The sequence below is a fragment of the Polyodon spathula genome, chromosome 3 (assembly GCF_017654505.1).
Source record: "Polyodon spathula isolate WHYD16114869_AA chromosome 3, ASM1765450v1, whole genome shotgun sequence".
NCBI lineage: Eukaryota > Metazoa > Chordata > Actinopteri > Acipenseriformes > Polyodontidae > Polyodon > Polyodon spathula.
This window is the reverse complement of record NC_054536.1, coordinates 21,627,606-21,645,360: the sequence shown is the minus strand read 5'-3', so window position 1 is coordinate 21,645,360 and position 17,755 is coordinate 21,627,606. Positions and strand designations below refer to the sequence as shown.

General features: G+C 37.9%; 1 protein-coding gene across 4 annotated transcripts in view; it reads left to right on the top strand.

Annotated features, from left to right (window-relative positions):
* The first annotated feature begins 11,242 nt into the window (after positions 1 to 11,242).
* LOC121312853 (ALS2 C-terminal-like protein) overlaps positions 11,243 to 17,755 on the top strand; it is a 39,285-nt gene continuing 32,772 nt past the window's right edge. For 2 of the 4 annotated variants that reach the window (XM_041244701.1, XM_041244697.1), the window contains exons 1-2: positions 11,243 to 11,941; positions 17,167 to 17,282. The gene's annotated coding sequence lies outside the window, so the exon portion shown is untranslated. The remainder of the gene's footprint in view (positions 11,942 to 17,166; positions 17,283 to 17,755) is intronic. The other 2 variants (XM_041244699.1, XM_041244698.1) reach the window with 2 other exon arrangements.

Here is a 17,755-nt window from a genome sequence, read left to right as displayed (position 1 = left end):
ACTTTCTAGCAACAACATGACAAAACATAGTGTTTACAAGTAAAGAGAATATAACCATTACTCAATGCTTTGTTCTGTTTGGACAATTTAAAGTTATATATAAGGTATTAAATGGCAATGAAAAACATTGGTAAAGGATACCCTTTTCAATGAAACTGATAAGAAAATAGTATAGCAGTATATAGTTTGAAATGCATTAAGGTGAGTAATAAACTATTTGTTGTATAATTGTGTAAATAAATATAAAACTATAAAGAAGGGGCAACAATATTGATCCAGAAATAGGACAACAGGCTTTTTTGTGCTGGCTTGTTTTTTTTTTTGGATAATAATAATGCAATGGCAAATACATTATAATAATACAATGACAGTACAATACAGATTTCACGAATGTAATACTCTTCATAAAAGCATTCTAGGGTGCTTTACAAAATAAATATAAAAAACCCTGTGTCTACAATATAATCCAGCTACAAATAAAGAGACCCTAACAAATACATTTTCAAACAGGGTTTAAAAGATTCAATTGTGCTAGCACTCTTGATATGAATCGGGAGCAAGTTCCAAAGACGAGGGGCATTTTCACTAAGTTAGGCCTTATAGGTAATAAGAAAAACTTTAAAATAATAATAACATCTGTAATAGAACAAACTTGAATAAAATGGATGCAGTAATTGTATTAATTACTGCAATTTAAAACCAAGATTAAATTGTTTAATTAATTATTTTTTTTAATCACTTGACATCCCTAGTTTATACATATCCATGCACACACACACACTGAGTTCCAGATAAGGTCAATTTAGACACTATGGGCCTCATTCACTAAACCTTAACCATTTGCGGTCCTGTGTCGGACCAGGTACGACATTACAGTTTTCCCTTTCCAGTCTGATGTTGGAACCTGTCCAACATCATCAAAAAGATGTTACAGTAATAAAATAATGACTTGGATCGCATTATTGAAGAGTTTGGTGATAAAACAAGTGATCAGGAGAGGATTTATCAGTATGCACGACTATGAAGAGGTTTGTCAAAAATACAGCAAACAAGGGATGGGGCTTGGCTGGAGATGCAGTACTGAGTGTCCTGTTGATATGCAGTACCTTTTAAACCTCTTTTACTTTGAAAAAAATTTAAACTGCATGTAAAATAAACAGCGCGTGTGAAAATAAATTGGACCTGACGCGCCTGACAAGCGCTGAATAAATGGACCATTAAGGCTTAAAAGTAGAAATCAGGCGCACATTAACACCATCCAAATCCCTTATTTCTACAAGTAGGGCCTCATTCACTAAAGGCTTTTATGCTTTTTTTAGGTGTGTCTTATCCTAAGATAAGGTGCACCACATTGGAAGTCATATTCATCAGTCTAGATGAGGTGCATGTCAACAAACATGCCTTAAAAATAAGGTGTTGGGTTGATTAGCATCTGCTGAATATGCCTAATGCATTGTTATGTATTCAAAAGATGTGGACAGATCGCACTAATGAGGGGAATGGTATGCACATGGCATTCACTAAATTATGCTAACCATAAGGTGCACCTCACATTGGTTCTTAATAGCACAGCTGAAAAGCAGGTTTATGAGCTGATACCCATCTTATAAAAAGCTGCCTTTCAGCTTTTTTTCTCATCATGGAGGCACTCCTTGCTAACAGAGAAAGGCAATGTTTTCAAAGAAGGGAAGAAGAAAGGGGTCTAGTCGACACAAATCCTACACACAATTGCATCTCATCTATAGCCGCTATATAAAAAATAATTATCATTACAGCATAGACCAAATCAATACTAACTATCACTTTCCCAAGCTCTGTTTCTTGGTGCTGAAAGAACAGCTCCCCATATCACGAAAATTGCAAATACAACAAGCTGGCAGATACGAAATAGGAAACAAGCTTGAGTAATGTAAGACAACATTATACTGTGTTTGTGCCCCTCATATGTAATTTAAGCAATCGTTGTAATAATAATAACTACAAGTTGTAAGCAACTTGACGGCTTCCAAGACATTCTTGTTCCTATCTGTGTTCCATAGTAACCATGGCTCTACCTGCACTCTCTAAGCAGTTACAAGCCACTTTTGCATTTGAGATTAAGAAAAGGTCAAAGATCACAGTCAAAGATGTTTTTTGATAGCGCATATATGGGTTCTTATATGTGTTCCATTATAACCATAACCCTATCTGCACTTTCTAAGGCATTACAAGCTAGATTTGCATTTGACCTTAAGGAGAGGTCAGAGGTCACGATCAAGGCAATTTTCGAATAGAGCACATGTAGGTTAGTATATGTGTTCCATAGTAACCATGACCCTTTCTGCACTTTGTAAGGAGTTTTAAACTAGTTTTGCCTTTGACCTTAAGGAGAGGTCAGAGGTCACAGTCAAGGCATTTTTCAAAAGAGCACACATGGGCTCCTATATGTGTTCCACAGTAACCATTACACTATCTGCGCTCTGTAAGGAGTTATAAGCTAGTTTGCATTTGACCTTATGGAGAGGTCAAAGGTCATGGTCAAGTTAATTTTTGAATAAAGCATATATGGGTTCATTTGTGTATTCTATAGTAACTATGACATTGTCTACTCTCAAAGAAGTTCTAAACAAGTTTTGCATTTGAGCTTTAGCAAGGTAATATGTGCAATTATAAAACGACTGTGTGCAACAGCCAATCAACTTCCAGATCTAGCAGGCTTCTATTTAGCATAGACGCCCGCTGGAACGTTGACATGCTTTAACTGTGAATTGCATTTTAAAATAAATCCATACATAAATACCGGCTTTTTCCCTTAACATTGTAATCTACAACTAATCTGATAATATAAACAGCTACTTAAACATATGTTCTGATGCTGGTCTAGAGACAAGGGAAATCATGTCTGTGACAGGACATCATAATGAGGGCTAAATTCGCAGCTACTGGACAGCAAATTAACAGGGAAGACACGATTGGTCCACAATTCTGTCATTGGCTGGATCCAAACAACACCCTCCCTCAAAACCAGCCAGTCAAACTGCCAACCCTGTTTCAGTTCTTTCCACACCAGCCAGTCCACTCCCTCCCTGCTCCAAAAACAAGTTTCGACTCAATACTACATGGACTATTCAACAATTGTACATGATAAATTATAATAAGAAATAGTAAGACCCCAATAATTAAATATCTTAGCAATAATAATAATTGAAATAACAATAATAACGTTTTCTCTACGTGTATGTCATTTTTTTATTCTAATTATGTTAGGGACTATTTTCCTCAGTGGAATGTTACCTGGCAAAATATAAGTTCAAGGTAAACAAAAAAAAAGTTTTCTAATAGTGATAGACCTCTCTTGATGCAGACTCTACCGTGTGGTAGGTGACCTTGACTTTCGTTAGCGCCCTTGTCTACGGCTCGGGACACAGAACTCCCGTCGCGGTCATCTACCACATGGTAGAGCCCGCATCGAAGAGCTCTACTGCTTAAATATGTGCAATCTGACCATAGCTGAAATTTGATTGGCTCATGACGGCCATGTTTTTTTTTTTTTTTTTTTTTTTATGTAGCGAGTTGCTTTGCACAAACTTGATACACAAACTTGCCAAGGCTATGTATGCAAAGTTTCGCCTCAATAGGCATAACTGTTTCAGAGAAGAAGACGTTTGAATATTTTTGACAAATCTAATATGGCCACCAGGCCATGTTACCAATTGACTTATCTTTAACCCTTGTAAATCAAGGCCATGAGGGGAGTATGTGCACCAAATGTCATATCTCTGCAATAAGTGGTTTCCGGGAAAGATTTTTTTTTAATTGTCCAAAATTATTGATAAATCCAATATAGCCGCCACATCATGTTGACTATGACCTTCATTTTCGTTCTGACGCAACTTCACTTAGATGCCTACCACCCTACCAAGTTTTGTGAGTTTCTGTGTAATGGTGTTGATTTTAGAGATTTTTTGAAAAAAAAGTGGAAGAAAATAATAAATAAATATCCTAACAGAAACAATAGGCTTCCCAGCCATTCTGGATTGGAAACCTAATTATCTCTTTGTAGTTTTCCATATACTTAACGAAAAACTAACAGAAATGTCTGTGCATACGTCACAATACTGGACTGTGCTCAGAAAATAGCATTTTTCATAATAATTACGTACTGTCTGTCATAATCTGACAGTTGCCGTTTTCTTCAAGATATCTTGGGCAAAAGTGAACCAAAACTTGACCTGTGCAATGTCAGAAAGTGGGACACTGTACAATTTTGGTACAGGTGCAATCAATTGCAGTCTGATTGGTGTTTTCATGTTGTCAAAAAGAGGTACATTTACCATTACTATATATATATAATATATATATATATATATATATATATATATATATATATATATATATATATATATATATATATTTGCATATAAAACTTAAACAGACAGAACTGACAATCAATTTCTCTAAAATGAAAAAAAAAAACAATTCACAACGAACAAGATAAAATGTGTAGTCCACGGCAAATTTGCACAAGTAAATAAATGTGCAAAACCCGTGGAATTGAATATGATAAATATTTGCATACTATTTTCTCAATGGTGGAAACATGATAAACTACATTTCAAAATATGTAAAAGACAGAAAACAACATAACGTTCCAGATTTTAATGGTCGCTTCCCTGCTTTCTTAGCAGAAGTTGTTTAGGCATGTGCGTACCTGAAAATAACATTACACCTGTGTCACAAGGTGACGAATTGTGAACCCCTGCAACACATTGTTTATTATTTTTTACACCAGTGTGGTTATTTTATTTGGGGTTTTTTTGCACTAAGAATGACTTACTTTAGATATTATGTTTCTGATTTATTACACATTTTGTTTTATATGTGTGTGTGTGCATGTGTGTAAACACGATTTGATTTATGTTGATTTTATTTTTTGTTTAACTTTCACCAGTGTTGCTTGCAGTGGGAAAGTGATTGGCGCTGACATCATCAGCGTGCAACTTTATAGCTATAGGAAAAGAGTAAGAAGAAGAAGAAAGAAACTGAGCATTGGTCAGGCAGTGTACCAGTTTTATTTTGACCCGCAGATAAGTGGAGAGAGCTAGTAGAGAGTCCTGTCCTATAAAAGGCAATGGACTACTGCCAGAGGGGAGCGAACTGGGCGAACCAAAGAGAGAAACACAGAATCGAAGGACTGAGCAGGAGGGACGGGAACGTGTAACAGAGTACCGGAGCTGATTGGGCGCACAAAGGGATACTGCATTCGGGCCACGGTGCGGAGCAAACCCAGCTGACGAGGCAACACTGGCAGTAAGAAGCCCAGAGGAAGGAACACTGTGCTGACGGCTTACCTGGACTGGACCGGCAACTGGAAGTAAATTGCAGTGGTGAGGGTAGATGACTGCTATTGCTAAGCGGAACTTGAGTGCAAAGCGAACAACTGGCGTTCTACAGAGCATTGAGAACCTGTTTTTTTTTTTTTTTTTTTTTTTAAATAACTTTGTTGTACACAATTTTCCTTGCATGTGCGTCCTTTTCCAAAGTAGGTTGTTTCAATGATCTTCTCCCTACCGGTCACATGCTGAATTCGAACCTGAGAGTCACAGTTACTCTAGAGACAGTCTGGGACCTGGTGCCCACATTCCACCAAGTGACATAGTTGGCTACAACCATAAGTGTGACACCTGTATCCCATAATTCTTTGCATGCAGCATGACCCCTCCCTCGACAAACATGACCTTTCGCACAGCTTAACCTTCCTCGTGCTGTATTTTCACACTTCTGTCTGAAACCGCGCCCTCTCGCTGCAACCTGATTCCTTGCGCGCCGACCGTGACCCCTTCGTGCAGTAACATGACCCTTCTTTGCCGTATTTGACAAACTTTTCCCTGAAACGACGTCTCATACTGAACTCCCCCCTGCAGCCGACTGCCTTTCCACTCCAGTGGTCACAGCCCCGGGACTGGCCTCTCAGGGGCAATTAAGAGCCAGACATGTATAAATGAGAGCGATTATACGGGGTCAGTGAGTACAATTGCAGAGAGAAAGCCAGTCGAGGAGAAAGGAAAAGAAAATGTCATTTAGAAATCACAGGTGTAGGAATGCTGAAACACCGACTTGTTTTGGCTGGGTGCAGCACAGGTTTTGAATACAGAACATAGACTTATTAAGAGGTGAACTCTCAACCACATTACAACATCATTTCCCAGTAGGATTCTGGGAAGAAAAAGCAAGCTCTTATTCATGGCAGGAAACCAGAACTCAGTAGCATCTGTAGGTATATACACAAGGCGGTACCAGTATACCAAAATACTTTGCATAATTAATCAAGGCACCAAATTTCAGATAAGTCAAACACAATTTGAATGAGACTGTCCATTTGGCTGAATTAAAGATATGAAAGGGAAAAAGAGCAAATGTGTAAACTTGTAATGTGGCTAATATTTCACTAGGTACAAATATTTGAATACTGGAATACCATTATAACCTCAGTGTACACCCTGCAAAAACTAGCAGAACTAATGCCAGGTGGTCCAAATATGAATATAGCACAAACTCAGACCCTATTTTCTCCCATACTCTGACTAATAAGATGCAATAGAAAAATATTCACAGTTTTCTCATCAAAAAAGTCACTGACTCATAAATAATATTAAATGTTCCTTCAGCAGCCATAAAGGCTGAATAAAGTGGATGCACCTGTAGCCAGTATGACAGCAAGTGTACATTCTATCTGGAGACATGCTTACAAAGTATTTTACTTACGTGGCAATATACAGTGGTTAATATTACATGTTTGACAATGTATACATAACTTTAATGAAGTCATCTTCATTTTACTTCTACAACTGCTACCCCTTGGGCGTGTAGCCACAGATTCTGTGGGCTGGTTTCACAGACCCTAATTACCACTAATCATGGACTACCTTACCCCATGTAACACCAGGTGGTCCAAGACTAGTGCTGATCAGGGTCTGGGAAACCTACATATGCCTTCACAATTCTAATTTAATACACCTGTAATTCCTCTGGGGTGCAGCAGAGGGCACTTCTCTACTTCATCTCAAACTGACTAAAAACAGAGAACACTGCAGTCCCTCGACTTTGAGAAGAGGACATGCAAATGTTAAACAGGAAACGAAACATACCCGGTTTTAATAAGGTAAGTTTTTTATTTATTTATTTTTTAAACAGTTAAAAAAATAAAACATTCTTCATATGATCCTTTTGTTATTATGTTTTTATATATAAACTAGAAAAATATTGTTTACATATTAATAAATGAACTCACTGTATTTATTAATGCATTTATCTATCTAACCATATCTCTGTCTACCTACATAAGATTGTTTCTTGGTTTGTTTTTATTTGTCTACATATGTAAAGGAGTTTCTACAGTCCACTATATATTCTGCATTTCATGATAGCTACGGATATTTTAAAATGCAATAATATTGCAGTAATGCCTTTTAATTAGCATAATACAATACGTAGGCCCTATTGTCGCTGCATCAACTGTGTCAATGGAAAGTACAACATTAAATCATGCTTAGAGCACAGAACTCACTGCTCTGCATCAGAGATCTTCTGCTGCAGTGAAGAGCCCTGACAGCAGTGACTGCACATCCAGCAGCATATCATGGTGTTCGAGGCACACTAACATACTGATTCAACTAAAGCTTCTTTTCTGGCTCATGGTTGACCTGAACCATTAGTAATCTTCTGATGCTTGTCTACAGCTCTTTAGCATTCTATATCTGCACGAGAAAATAAAGTTTAAAACAAATTGTGTAGTGTCTGTTAGAACAGAACAGCTGACAAAAAAACACATCTTAAATAGATTAGTTTTTCAACCGACAACAACGTTGTTTTAAAAGTTAGAATGGCAGATAGAGAAAAAAACTACCGTGACTTACATAGGACCAAACATTTTGGTAAAATCTAGGGTGGTTCCAGTGTAGCTGTTGCAAATATAATTGTTTTTCAAACAACATTTTAATACACAACTAAGAAGTAATAAAATAGTGGGAAGCTTGTACTTATGTATCTTGTTCCCTTTCAATTTGAAGACAACCAACAACATACTTTGGGGATACTACTCTTTATATCAGAGCTGCCGATAGGCCTCTTCCTGGGATGATATCCTCGGTCCCACCTACTGAGGGATCAAAATACACTTTACTTCTAATATAGAATTGGGACAGCATTTGCACTTTAAAATGCCATCAGGACTTGCTCTTAAAACTGGAAACCGTGGATTAACCACCAAGGCTACATCCTGTACTGTAAACAACTCATGGCTGTTTTGCTGCATTGCAATAAACTCATTCTTTGCTCTTTTTTAATTACCCCAATTCAGCGATGGGACGACTGAACTGTAAGATGAGCTGTAGCCCATTATGTCATTCAGTATTGAGTTTTGATCTGTTTTACATTTCAGGACATGACCAAACAATCTAGCTGTTAGGCGTCCTTTTCTATGAGCAAACCACATTTCGCTGTGATGCTGCTCTTACATGCATTGTTGCAAATTCTTAGTTTTGCTCTGTAAACTGTTGTGGCAATTAATTTATTTCTTTTTTTCAAGTTCTTTTCTGAAAGTAGTCAGTGGTAAGATTTAATAGTTCTGATTAAACATGATACTTCTCCTAATACTGGCCCTGAATCTATAGGACTTTCACCGGTAATTATTTTTCTGTGTTCCCCTTACATACTGTGTTTTGTTCTTTGATTTGGAAATAATGTGCCTGTGCCGCAGTGACTATGTTTTCTACAATGTTGTCTTTTTGTCGTGTGCTTAATTTTTTTTAGTATCATTACTTTTGACTCAGCAATTTTTCTTTTACTCTTTCCTCCCAGCTGATTTTTTAATCTTTTAAACTTTTGTGTACATTAAAAAAAACATTTTCATATGCTATATCTATATCTATATATATATATATATAATATATATCTATATACAGTATCAGTCAAAAGTCTGAGTACACCTGCTCTTGAAACCAGGCTTTTCATGATCTTTGCTTTTAACTGTATAAACTTGACTATAAACACTTAATATTTCAATATATGATATATGTACTTATATACGCTGATAATCATAAGTGAATTGCTTTCAAAAATTTAATTTTTAAATGAAAATGTAAAACTTGTCAATTTCAATGAAATGGTCAGCCAAAGCAAGGGGATTTCAGTCTGAAGTCCAAGTCAGTTAAAAGTCTGAAATGTGTAGAACACGTTGTTAGAACACTGGCCTAAGTATAAAAGTGTCTTTGTTAGATGTTCTCTGAGTTAACTAGCATGTAACCTAATTAACCTTTTGTCACCAATTATTGTTAACAGGTGAGGGTCCATGATTACTATAAATATAGGTAGCATAAGCACAAGTTTGTCATTCCTGAATGTAAGGGAGCAGAAAGTGGCAAAATATGCTCAGTTAAGCAAAGAAAAAAGTTTGTAATTACTTTAAGAAATGAAGGTCAATCTTTAAGACAAATCACAAGAACTTTGCAAGTGTCTGTAACTGCTGTGTCCAAGACCATCAAAAGATTTGAAGGACTGGCACTCATGAGGACCGAACAAGGTCAGGCAGGCCAAGGGTGACCTCAGAATCAAAGAACAAGTTAATTCGAGTCACAAGTCTGCAAAACCGGCGATTAACTGCCCCTGAAATACAAGCTCAGCTAAATGCTACTAGAAGTACAGATGTTTCAACATCAACTGTTCAGATGAGATTGCATGAAGCTGGCCTAACTGGAAGAATTGCTGCAAAGAAACCATTGTTAAGCGTGCAGAATAAGAGAAAGAGACTTGCCTGGGCCAAAAAACACAGAAACTGGATGTTTTAGGAGTAGAAGTCAGTCTTATGGACCGATGAGTCAAAATTTGAAATATTTGGATCCAACCACCGAGTATTGTAAGACGCAGAGAGGGTGAACGCATGAGTTCTGCATGTGTGGTTCCTACTGTCAAGCATGGAGGAGGCAGTGTCATGGTCTGGGGTTGCTTTGTTGATGAAAGAGTTGGTGATCTTTACCAAGTCCATGCCAAGCTCAACCAGCATGGCAATCATAGCATACTTCAGAGGCATGCCATTCCATCAGGATTACAGCTATTTGGGCAGTCCTTCATTCTTCAGCAAGATAATGACCCGAAACACACCTCAACATTGTGCAAGAACTATCTGGCAAAGAAGGAAAGTGTAGGACAACTCAATCGAATGACCTGGCCTGCCCAGTCTCCAGACCTCAATCCAATAGAACTTGTATGGGACGAACTGGACAGAAGAGTCAAAGCAAAGCTACCCACAAGTGCCCTACATCTCTGGGAATTGCTGCAGAAGAGCTGGGAAGACATGTCGGGTGATTTCCTGCTGAAACTTGTTAACCGAATGCCTCGTGTTTGTGAGGCTGTTATTAAGGCAAAGGCTGGCTATTTTGAGGAATCCAAGATTTAGAGACAATTTTCAATGTTTCATGAACATTGCTTTGTTACTCCTTACGTTTTGTTTTGTATATTGTAAAATGTGTTTTCATTTTCAAGTATTTACAGAAAGGTATACGACGTAAAGCATTGTCAATTATGAAAAAAAACCTAGTTTCCAGCAACTGTACTCAAACTTTTGACTGGTACTGTGTGTGTGTGTGTGTGCGTGCGTGTGTGTATATATATATATATATATATATATATATATATATATATATATATATATATATATTATATTTGAATATTTATGTAAAAAACGACCCATCATATAATTAAGCTAAACGATAAAAGTAACCTACCATGCCATGCTGGTGCAATGACCACTGCACAACTCACCGCTCATTTTAGCCACAATCCAGGCACAGTAATGACTTGCGGACAACCTGACATGCTCCTATTTCTCCATACACTCTACACACACCATTGTCCTCTAATCGATATGTACTAATTTTGTGTACTTTCCCACCAAAAAGATTAATTGTAAAATTCTAAGCTTCTGTACACCTGTACTGCGTCTTGAGTGTAACAACATTCCGTATGTTATCTCACGAAGCCTTTTAAACTAATTTAAAAACAACCTTGTCCTAACATCATTGTCAAATGGATCAGGTAGTGTGGTTGTATTAATCGTTATTTTTATGTTCCTTCTTAGGTCGGTAAGTTTTGAAAGTAGCTGCTTGCCATTTTCGAAATTCGCGCTGATATAGTCAACCGGAAGTCTCCTGGGGCACACAAAAGCAGCGCATGCGCCGTTCTCTTTGTTTCTGTTGTCTTCCGGAAAAGGGTCTGTAGAGTCGAGTATTTGTCGAGTAATGTCTGTAACTGCAGAATAGGGTTAGTATTTCTTGCGGTGAGAGTGTTCGCTGAGAAGAACGTATTGCCAGCAGCCGGTAATTTTGATCACTATAATCACAGATTTCCCCAGTAATCTACACCTGCAGTGTATTCATGTGAAATATAATAAAAAACGGCTGCATGAGAAGACATTCAATGTGATTGTAAATACTGTACTTCAAAAATCAAAGGCTCGGTTATTATAAACACCTACCTTTTCCATATAATAGACCAGTCTGTAAAAGAGCGAAATGTTTCTACGTGTTATGGACAGTGATAGACGTTTTTTTCAATTATTTTTATTTTTGTTAACCCGATGACCGTTGGTTGTTTGTTTTTTTCTGCATTTTTTTGCTGTGAAAACACAAAGTAAATGCCAAGAAAATGTAAATACAATACTGCGTGGCAGGACATAAAATTGTATGCCAGCTGGCTCTTTCCAGACTCAAGAATAACCGTGCGCGCTGCAAAAAATGCATGAAACTAAAGATTTTTGATATCGGAAATATGGAGAATCAGCACTCAAGGTCACACGAGTCTGCCAAACATCAAGCTGTAATGATCAGCGATGGAAAAGTTCCATATTGGGATATTGTTCAACGACTTTTAAAGTAGCAGCAACTCACATGGGCCTGTGGCTGAAATGGTACGTTTTTCATTTCTTTATTTTGATAAGTGACACTCGGGGACTAGAACTAGAGTAGGGAGACGAAGATAAAATACTGTAACCCGATCTTTTTCACTAAAGCGACTCGCGTTGACAAAAACAAAAAAACAAAACAAAAAACGAAGTGTGTGTCTGTATGACCTCCAAAATATAAAAAATAAATCCGTTTTGGTACAATTCCTGCAGGACACCTTCACAATTCCTGCAAATACAACAGAATGTCCATCAGAATTCAGCACCAAAGTAGTAGGACAAATTTAATTATAACATTTCTGTTAATAAATAAATAAATAAATGTTAATATACCTAAACATATTGGTAAATGAAAAATTAATCGCACGGTAAATGCATGATTAGTAGCATAGACAAATTTATGCGTTTATTCATTTTATCTTAATATTTGTTATGACCCTTGAATGTTGTAAATAAGTCAGTGAAGATATTCAAATAAATCTTACGGTGCTGGTTGGATCAAAAACCAGGACCGTTAATTGAGAAGCACCAGCGTTTAGAAATAATACAAAACATCTTTGTTTATGACTCTTGTATTTCCTTATTTTAAAATGTGTTCTACAATGTTAAACGATGATCGTCTTGTGTGCTTAAACCTGCCTTGTTTTTTTTTTAAACTCTATGTGTGAGTTTACTAAGTAGTTGTAAACGGAGTAGTAATCTATACTACGTGATTATATGGTAATGATAGATAATAATAATAATAATAATAATAATAATAATAATAATAATAATAATAATAATAAGTATTTCTTCTTTCTTACTTAATTTCATTTTCATATTAAAAATATGTGATTTTTTTTTTTTTTTAACTAAATCGTCTTCCTCTGCCCTATCCTTACATACCCATCCCATGCCCCGTGAAATATAACTAAAAATAATAATAGCAAAAATATAAAACCAATTGAAAGTATCGCCTATTTCTAGAATCAAAAGTTGTTCTCTCAACCTCCCAAAGAACTAAATGTGAAACTGATATCTACTGTGATATGTGCAGAATTCTTTATTATTTGTTAATTTTTTTTAATATAAGCCCTAGCTAAAGTACATCAATTTTTAGTACAAAAGACTAAAAGGAATGTTGTCATACTTTGTTGGATTAAAGTGTTTCCCTGAGTAAAAGTGTGATGATGTACAAAGACAATTCATATATTTTCTGCAAGAGGAAGTTACCAACCAGCATAGCCACTTCCTTGACTATAACAGTCATCCCAGTGGGAAAGTGGCACTTCATACCTTTTTTGCTGAAGAGCTTGAAGGAAAAGAGAAGTATATAGGACTCTGGTACATTATCACACTGGTGCTGATACTTTCCCATGGGCCACAGCTGAAAGAGGTTTTTCAATTCATTCAAATCTTACTGTCATTAACAAGAAGGATGTCACATACATCTCTCAGGCTAATCAGGATGCAGTCACAAAAGCTGGAGTGGTAGAAAAAATTAAGATTACCCCAAACATGATTTCTTATTGCAAATCTGCTAGGCAGAAATACGAGTAATACTGAGTTGCCCAACAAGAGAGCAAAACACAAGCAAGGAAAAGGCCACATGAGCAAGAAATTATGGAGCTGAATGAAAAGAAGAGGAGTCTGTATAAAGACATTGAGCATCTGCAGGAGGAAAAAGAGAAGAGAAGGCTGCAGAAGCAGCAGAAAAATCACCAAAACTAGAAGAATGGATCCTCAAATTTAACTGTTTCAGAAAATCTCTGAAAGAAAAGAAAGCTGAGTTAGGAGACTTGATGAACAAAATATAAAAAAAATATATCGTAGACTGAATGCTTGGTTTGCAGCCATTAAAAAAAAAAAAAAAAAAAAAAAAAAAAACATTCTTCCTCCGATGGCAGATGTTTGGACTTTCTTCAGGATTCTGCCCCCATTTGAGCAATTGTCCCACCCCAACTTTGTGTTGTTTTTACACCCAAGATGAATCATTTTCTCATTGACAGGTTATTTTTCCACAGTCTGTTTTTCTGGTTGAACATTGTTGCTGTTGTTTAAAGTTTGGATATGTTCACATTTGTGATTTTTTTCCCCCCATACTGTTTTTTGGCACTAGATGCTGGATCTTTAAACCATAAAAGTTTATTTTTTTTTTGTTTTTTTGTGAAAAGATTTGAAATGACAGTACAGTAGACAGCTACTTTGAACTGCATTTCACCTATTGACATTTTTAAATCAGTTAATGTGGTACGTTGTATTTTAACAAGCATTATATTAGCTGCTTCTGATTCCTTAGGGTTTGACTACATGCTCTGCGCTATCTTTTTAAACATGTCAACTGTAAACATAATCTGAAAAACAAATTTACCACATAGTATGATATTTGATCCTTTCTTATGTAATGTCTAAGACAACACAAAAGGGAGTGTAGGCCCACGCTGTAAACTTTTCCGTTGCAAGCGTGGCTACGGGGCTAGGAGGATCTCACCTCACTGACAGCATTTTCACTGTCAGCAGTTACACTGACAACATTGCCACCGTCAGCCTTGCCACTGCCAGCCATGAGCCCCTTAAAACCCCACAGCGGGGCATGTGTGGCGGAGTGTCCCGTTTCTTTGTATTATTATTTTGATTTATTATATATTTTTTATTTGTTGCGGCACGGTCGACTAGCATAGTAGTTGTTTGTTTGTTCGTCCACTGTTTTGTTTGTCTATTTTATTTTGGTCTAAAGTGCCATGTGCTGTTTTGTTTAAATCTTTTATTTATTTGTTTAATAAAATACTGAGCACAGCCATTGTGTCTCAGTTTCAACCACAGTACTGCCTGTCTGTGTTTTCCTTCGGGGTATGTGACATCATCCACCAGCCATCTAGTCACAGCGACGTACTTGGGGATCTGGCTAGACGCCAGTGCGATGCGTGCATACCTGTCGGACAACAGAGTAGCAGCTATTCAAGATTGCCTGTCCCTGTTTCGACAGGAATCGGAGGTTAGCCTGGTGTTATGTCAAAAACTATTGGGTCTGATGGCCGCAGCTGTATCAGCCATCGATCTGGGCTTACTCTGCATGCACCTGCTGCAAGCATGGCACAATGCATTTCATTTACATCCGATGTGCGAGAGACACCGTCGGCTGACAGTGTCTCGCTCGTGTTCAGCAGCCCTGCACTGGTGGAGGACGATCTCTCACTTGAGCGAAGGTGTGCGCATGGGAGTAGTGTTGAACCATCAGGTGGTGACGATGGCCGCCTCCAACTTGGGTTGGGGGGGGGCAGTCTGGAAAGTCAGAGGAGTCCGCGTCACCTGGTCAGGCCGTTAGACATCCCCCAGCACATAAACATGCTGGAGTTGCAGGCTGTTTTACTTGCCCCCCAGCACTTCCTCCCGGTGCTGCAAGGAACACATGTGTTGGTCCGGATGGACAGCACAGCAGTGGTGGCATATGTCATCCACCAGGGTGGCCTCTGGTCCCCGGGTTTGCATCGCATTGCCTTCTGGCTTTTTATGTGGGCTCGAAGGAACCTGCTGTTCCTATGGGCGACGCATCTTCATGGAGTGGTGAACGGCAGTGGATCTCCTTTCGAGGGAGGGTGCGCATCCATTGGAGTGGTGGCTCCACCCTCAGGTGGTGGATAACATTTGGGAACGATTCGGTAAGGCGCAGGTCCCTCTCTTTGCCTCGGCGGAGACGACATGCAGCCCCCTGTGGTACGAGTAGCCCAGGATGCTCCTTTACGCATTCCCGCCGAAGAAACTGGCTTTTCAGCCTTGTTTTGAAGGCAGGTGAGCAGGGTTAATTGATTGTCAATTGATTCACCCTGGCCACCTGCTGCACATTCCTTTTAATTAGGAAATAGGTAGGTCTAACCTTCCAGCCCTGCCATCCAATTAAACCAATTAAAAACATAATTATTTACAACCCAACCCAAAACCATATTTTATTTAGAAACCCCAACACAAACCGTACTATTTACAGGGGCAGGCCTAAGCCTTCTGTGACATCCAACACGTTGTCTGCAAAGCAAGCAGATAATAAGCGTGACAGGTTTTGATAAGTAGCTAAACTTCATTCTCAATATTAGGCCACCAAACCATCTCCCTTAATAGCTGTTTCGTGTTGACGATTCCTTGGTGCCCCCCGTGTGCGAGCAACAGCATCTGGTGTCGCAACTTCACAGGCATGACGATGCAGTGCCTCTTAACACTATGTAGCCAGCGCTGAAAAAGTTTGTTCTTGTAAACAGCATCACAGGTGTTCCAGTCACCTGTCCAAATACATTCGCAACGGCTCTGGTATATATTTCCCATGCATAATGTTTTGGTGGTTGTCTTCGAATTGAAAGGGAACATTAGGTTACTTACCATAACCTTGGTTCCTTGCAAGAGAAGATGACCACCAACCAACGAGGTTGCATCGGTCACCCTCACGGCTTCGATGTAAAAAGAGAAATGGCTTTCTTGGGCTGACTGTTTAATCCCTCGGTAGGCGGGATCGAGGACGTCACCCCAGGAAGGGGCCTATCGGCACCTCTGATATAAAGAGCTCAGTGAATACCTACCAATAGGAGGCATATCCCATAAGTAATGTTTTGGTGGTCGTTTCAGGGAACCAGGGTTATGGTAAGTAACCTAACATTATGTGCTTATTAATACTTGGGCTCTGCATGTTGTTCCACATCAGAGTTGTAGTCACACATAATCTTCTATCATGAAACACTTTAACAATACTGTAGTTTACAAAATGTTATTATTGCAGTATTTGTTGTTGAATACTGCATTCAGAAGGAGCGGACGGAACTTTTTCTGGAGAATGTGCCCATTTCAGTGAATAGGGTTCTACCTCTCTCTCTGCCTCACAATATGCATTGTCAATCACTCCCTTTAATTAGCTATTGCTGTTTTGAAAAATCTAGGTGTTGACATAACAACCCAAGGAATTCCAGAGTGATTGGTGGGGCTAAATGAGACATTTTTGATTTGTTTGAATCGCTTTCGTCAGGTGTTCACAGATTTCAATTAGCATTTAAAAGAAAAGTTATAGAGGATTGCACCTTGAACTCTTATATATGGAAAAAAATTGGGAGTTATTTGCAGTTGCAGTTCAGAATTTAAAAGTGGGGAGTGCAGGGCTGGCAGGAGCTAAAAAGGCATAGCCTTCAGTTTCCATGTGGACCTGGAATGTTTGCAAAGCATCTTGGGAAGGGCTGTCAGTTGGGTGCTTGACTTCCTCGTTTTTTGTTGAGAAGCAGGTCATTTGATTCGGGAAGAGAAGACACTGGGTGGTTACAAGAGCTGAACATTTACAGTAACCATGGAACACCCAAATACAGAAAGGGAAATATAAAACAAACAGCAGCAACCGGTAGGACAAAAACTTTATTTTACCATGTGGAAGTGTTAATTTACTGTTAATTATTACTCACTTTATAGTGTTTTCTTTCACGTGCTATCATTATTTCATAAAAGCCATGGTTTATTGCAACACTGAAGACAAGAGTACTTTGGTTTCTCTATTAGTGAATGGAAATATTCTCTAAAAGCATTTTAGCTATTTGTGTTTGTTTTGTAATATAATTTAAAGTATTTTGCATGTTTGTGTCTACTTTTAAAAAAAACATGGAAATAATATTAACAGCTTTGTACCACAGTGGCTTAACCAAAAAATAATCAATATGCTTTTGTTAAGTGAAATGTATATAAAAAAATAGTTTTATAATTTTTGAGGGCACAGTATGTTTTTTCAAGAAAAGATTTGTTGTCACTAGGCATTCATTAACTAACTTTACAATTAAAGTGGCTGAAAAAATATTCCAGTTCTTACCTAACAGTAAGGAA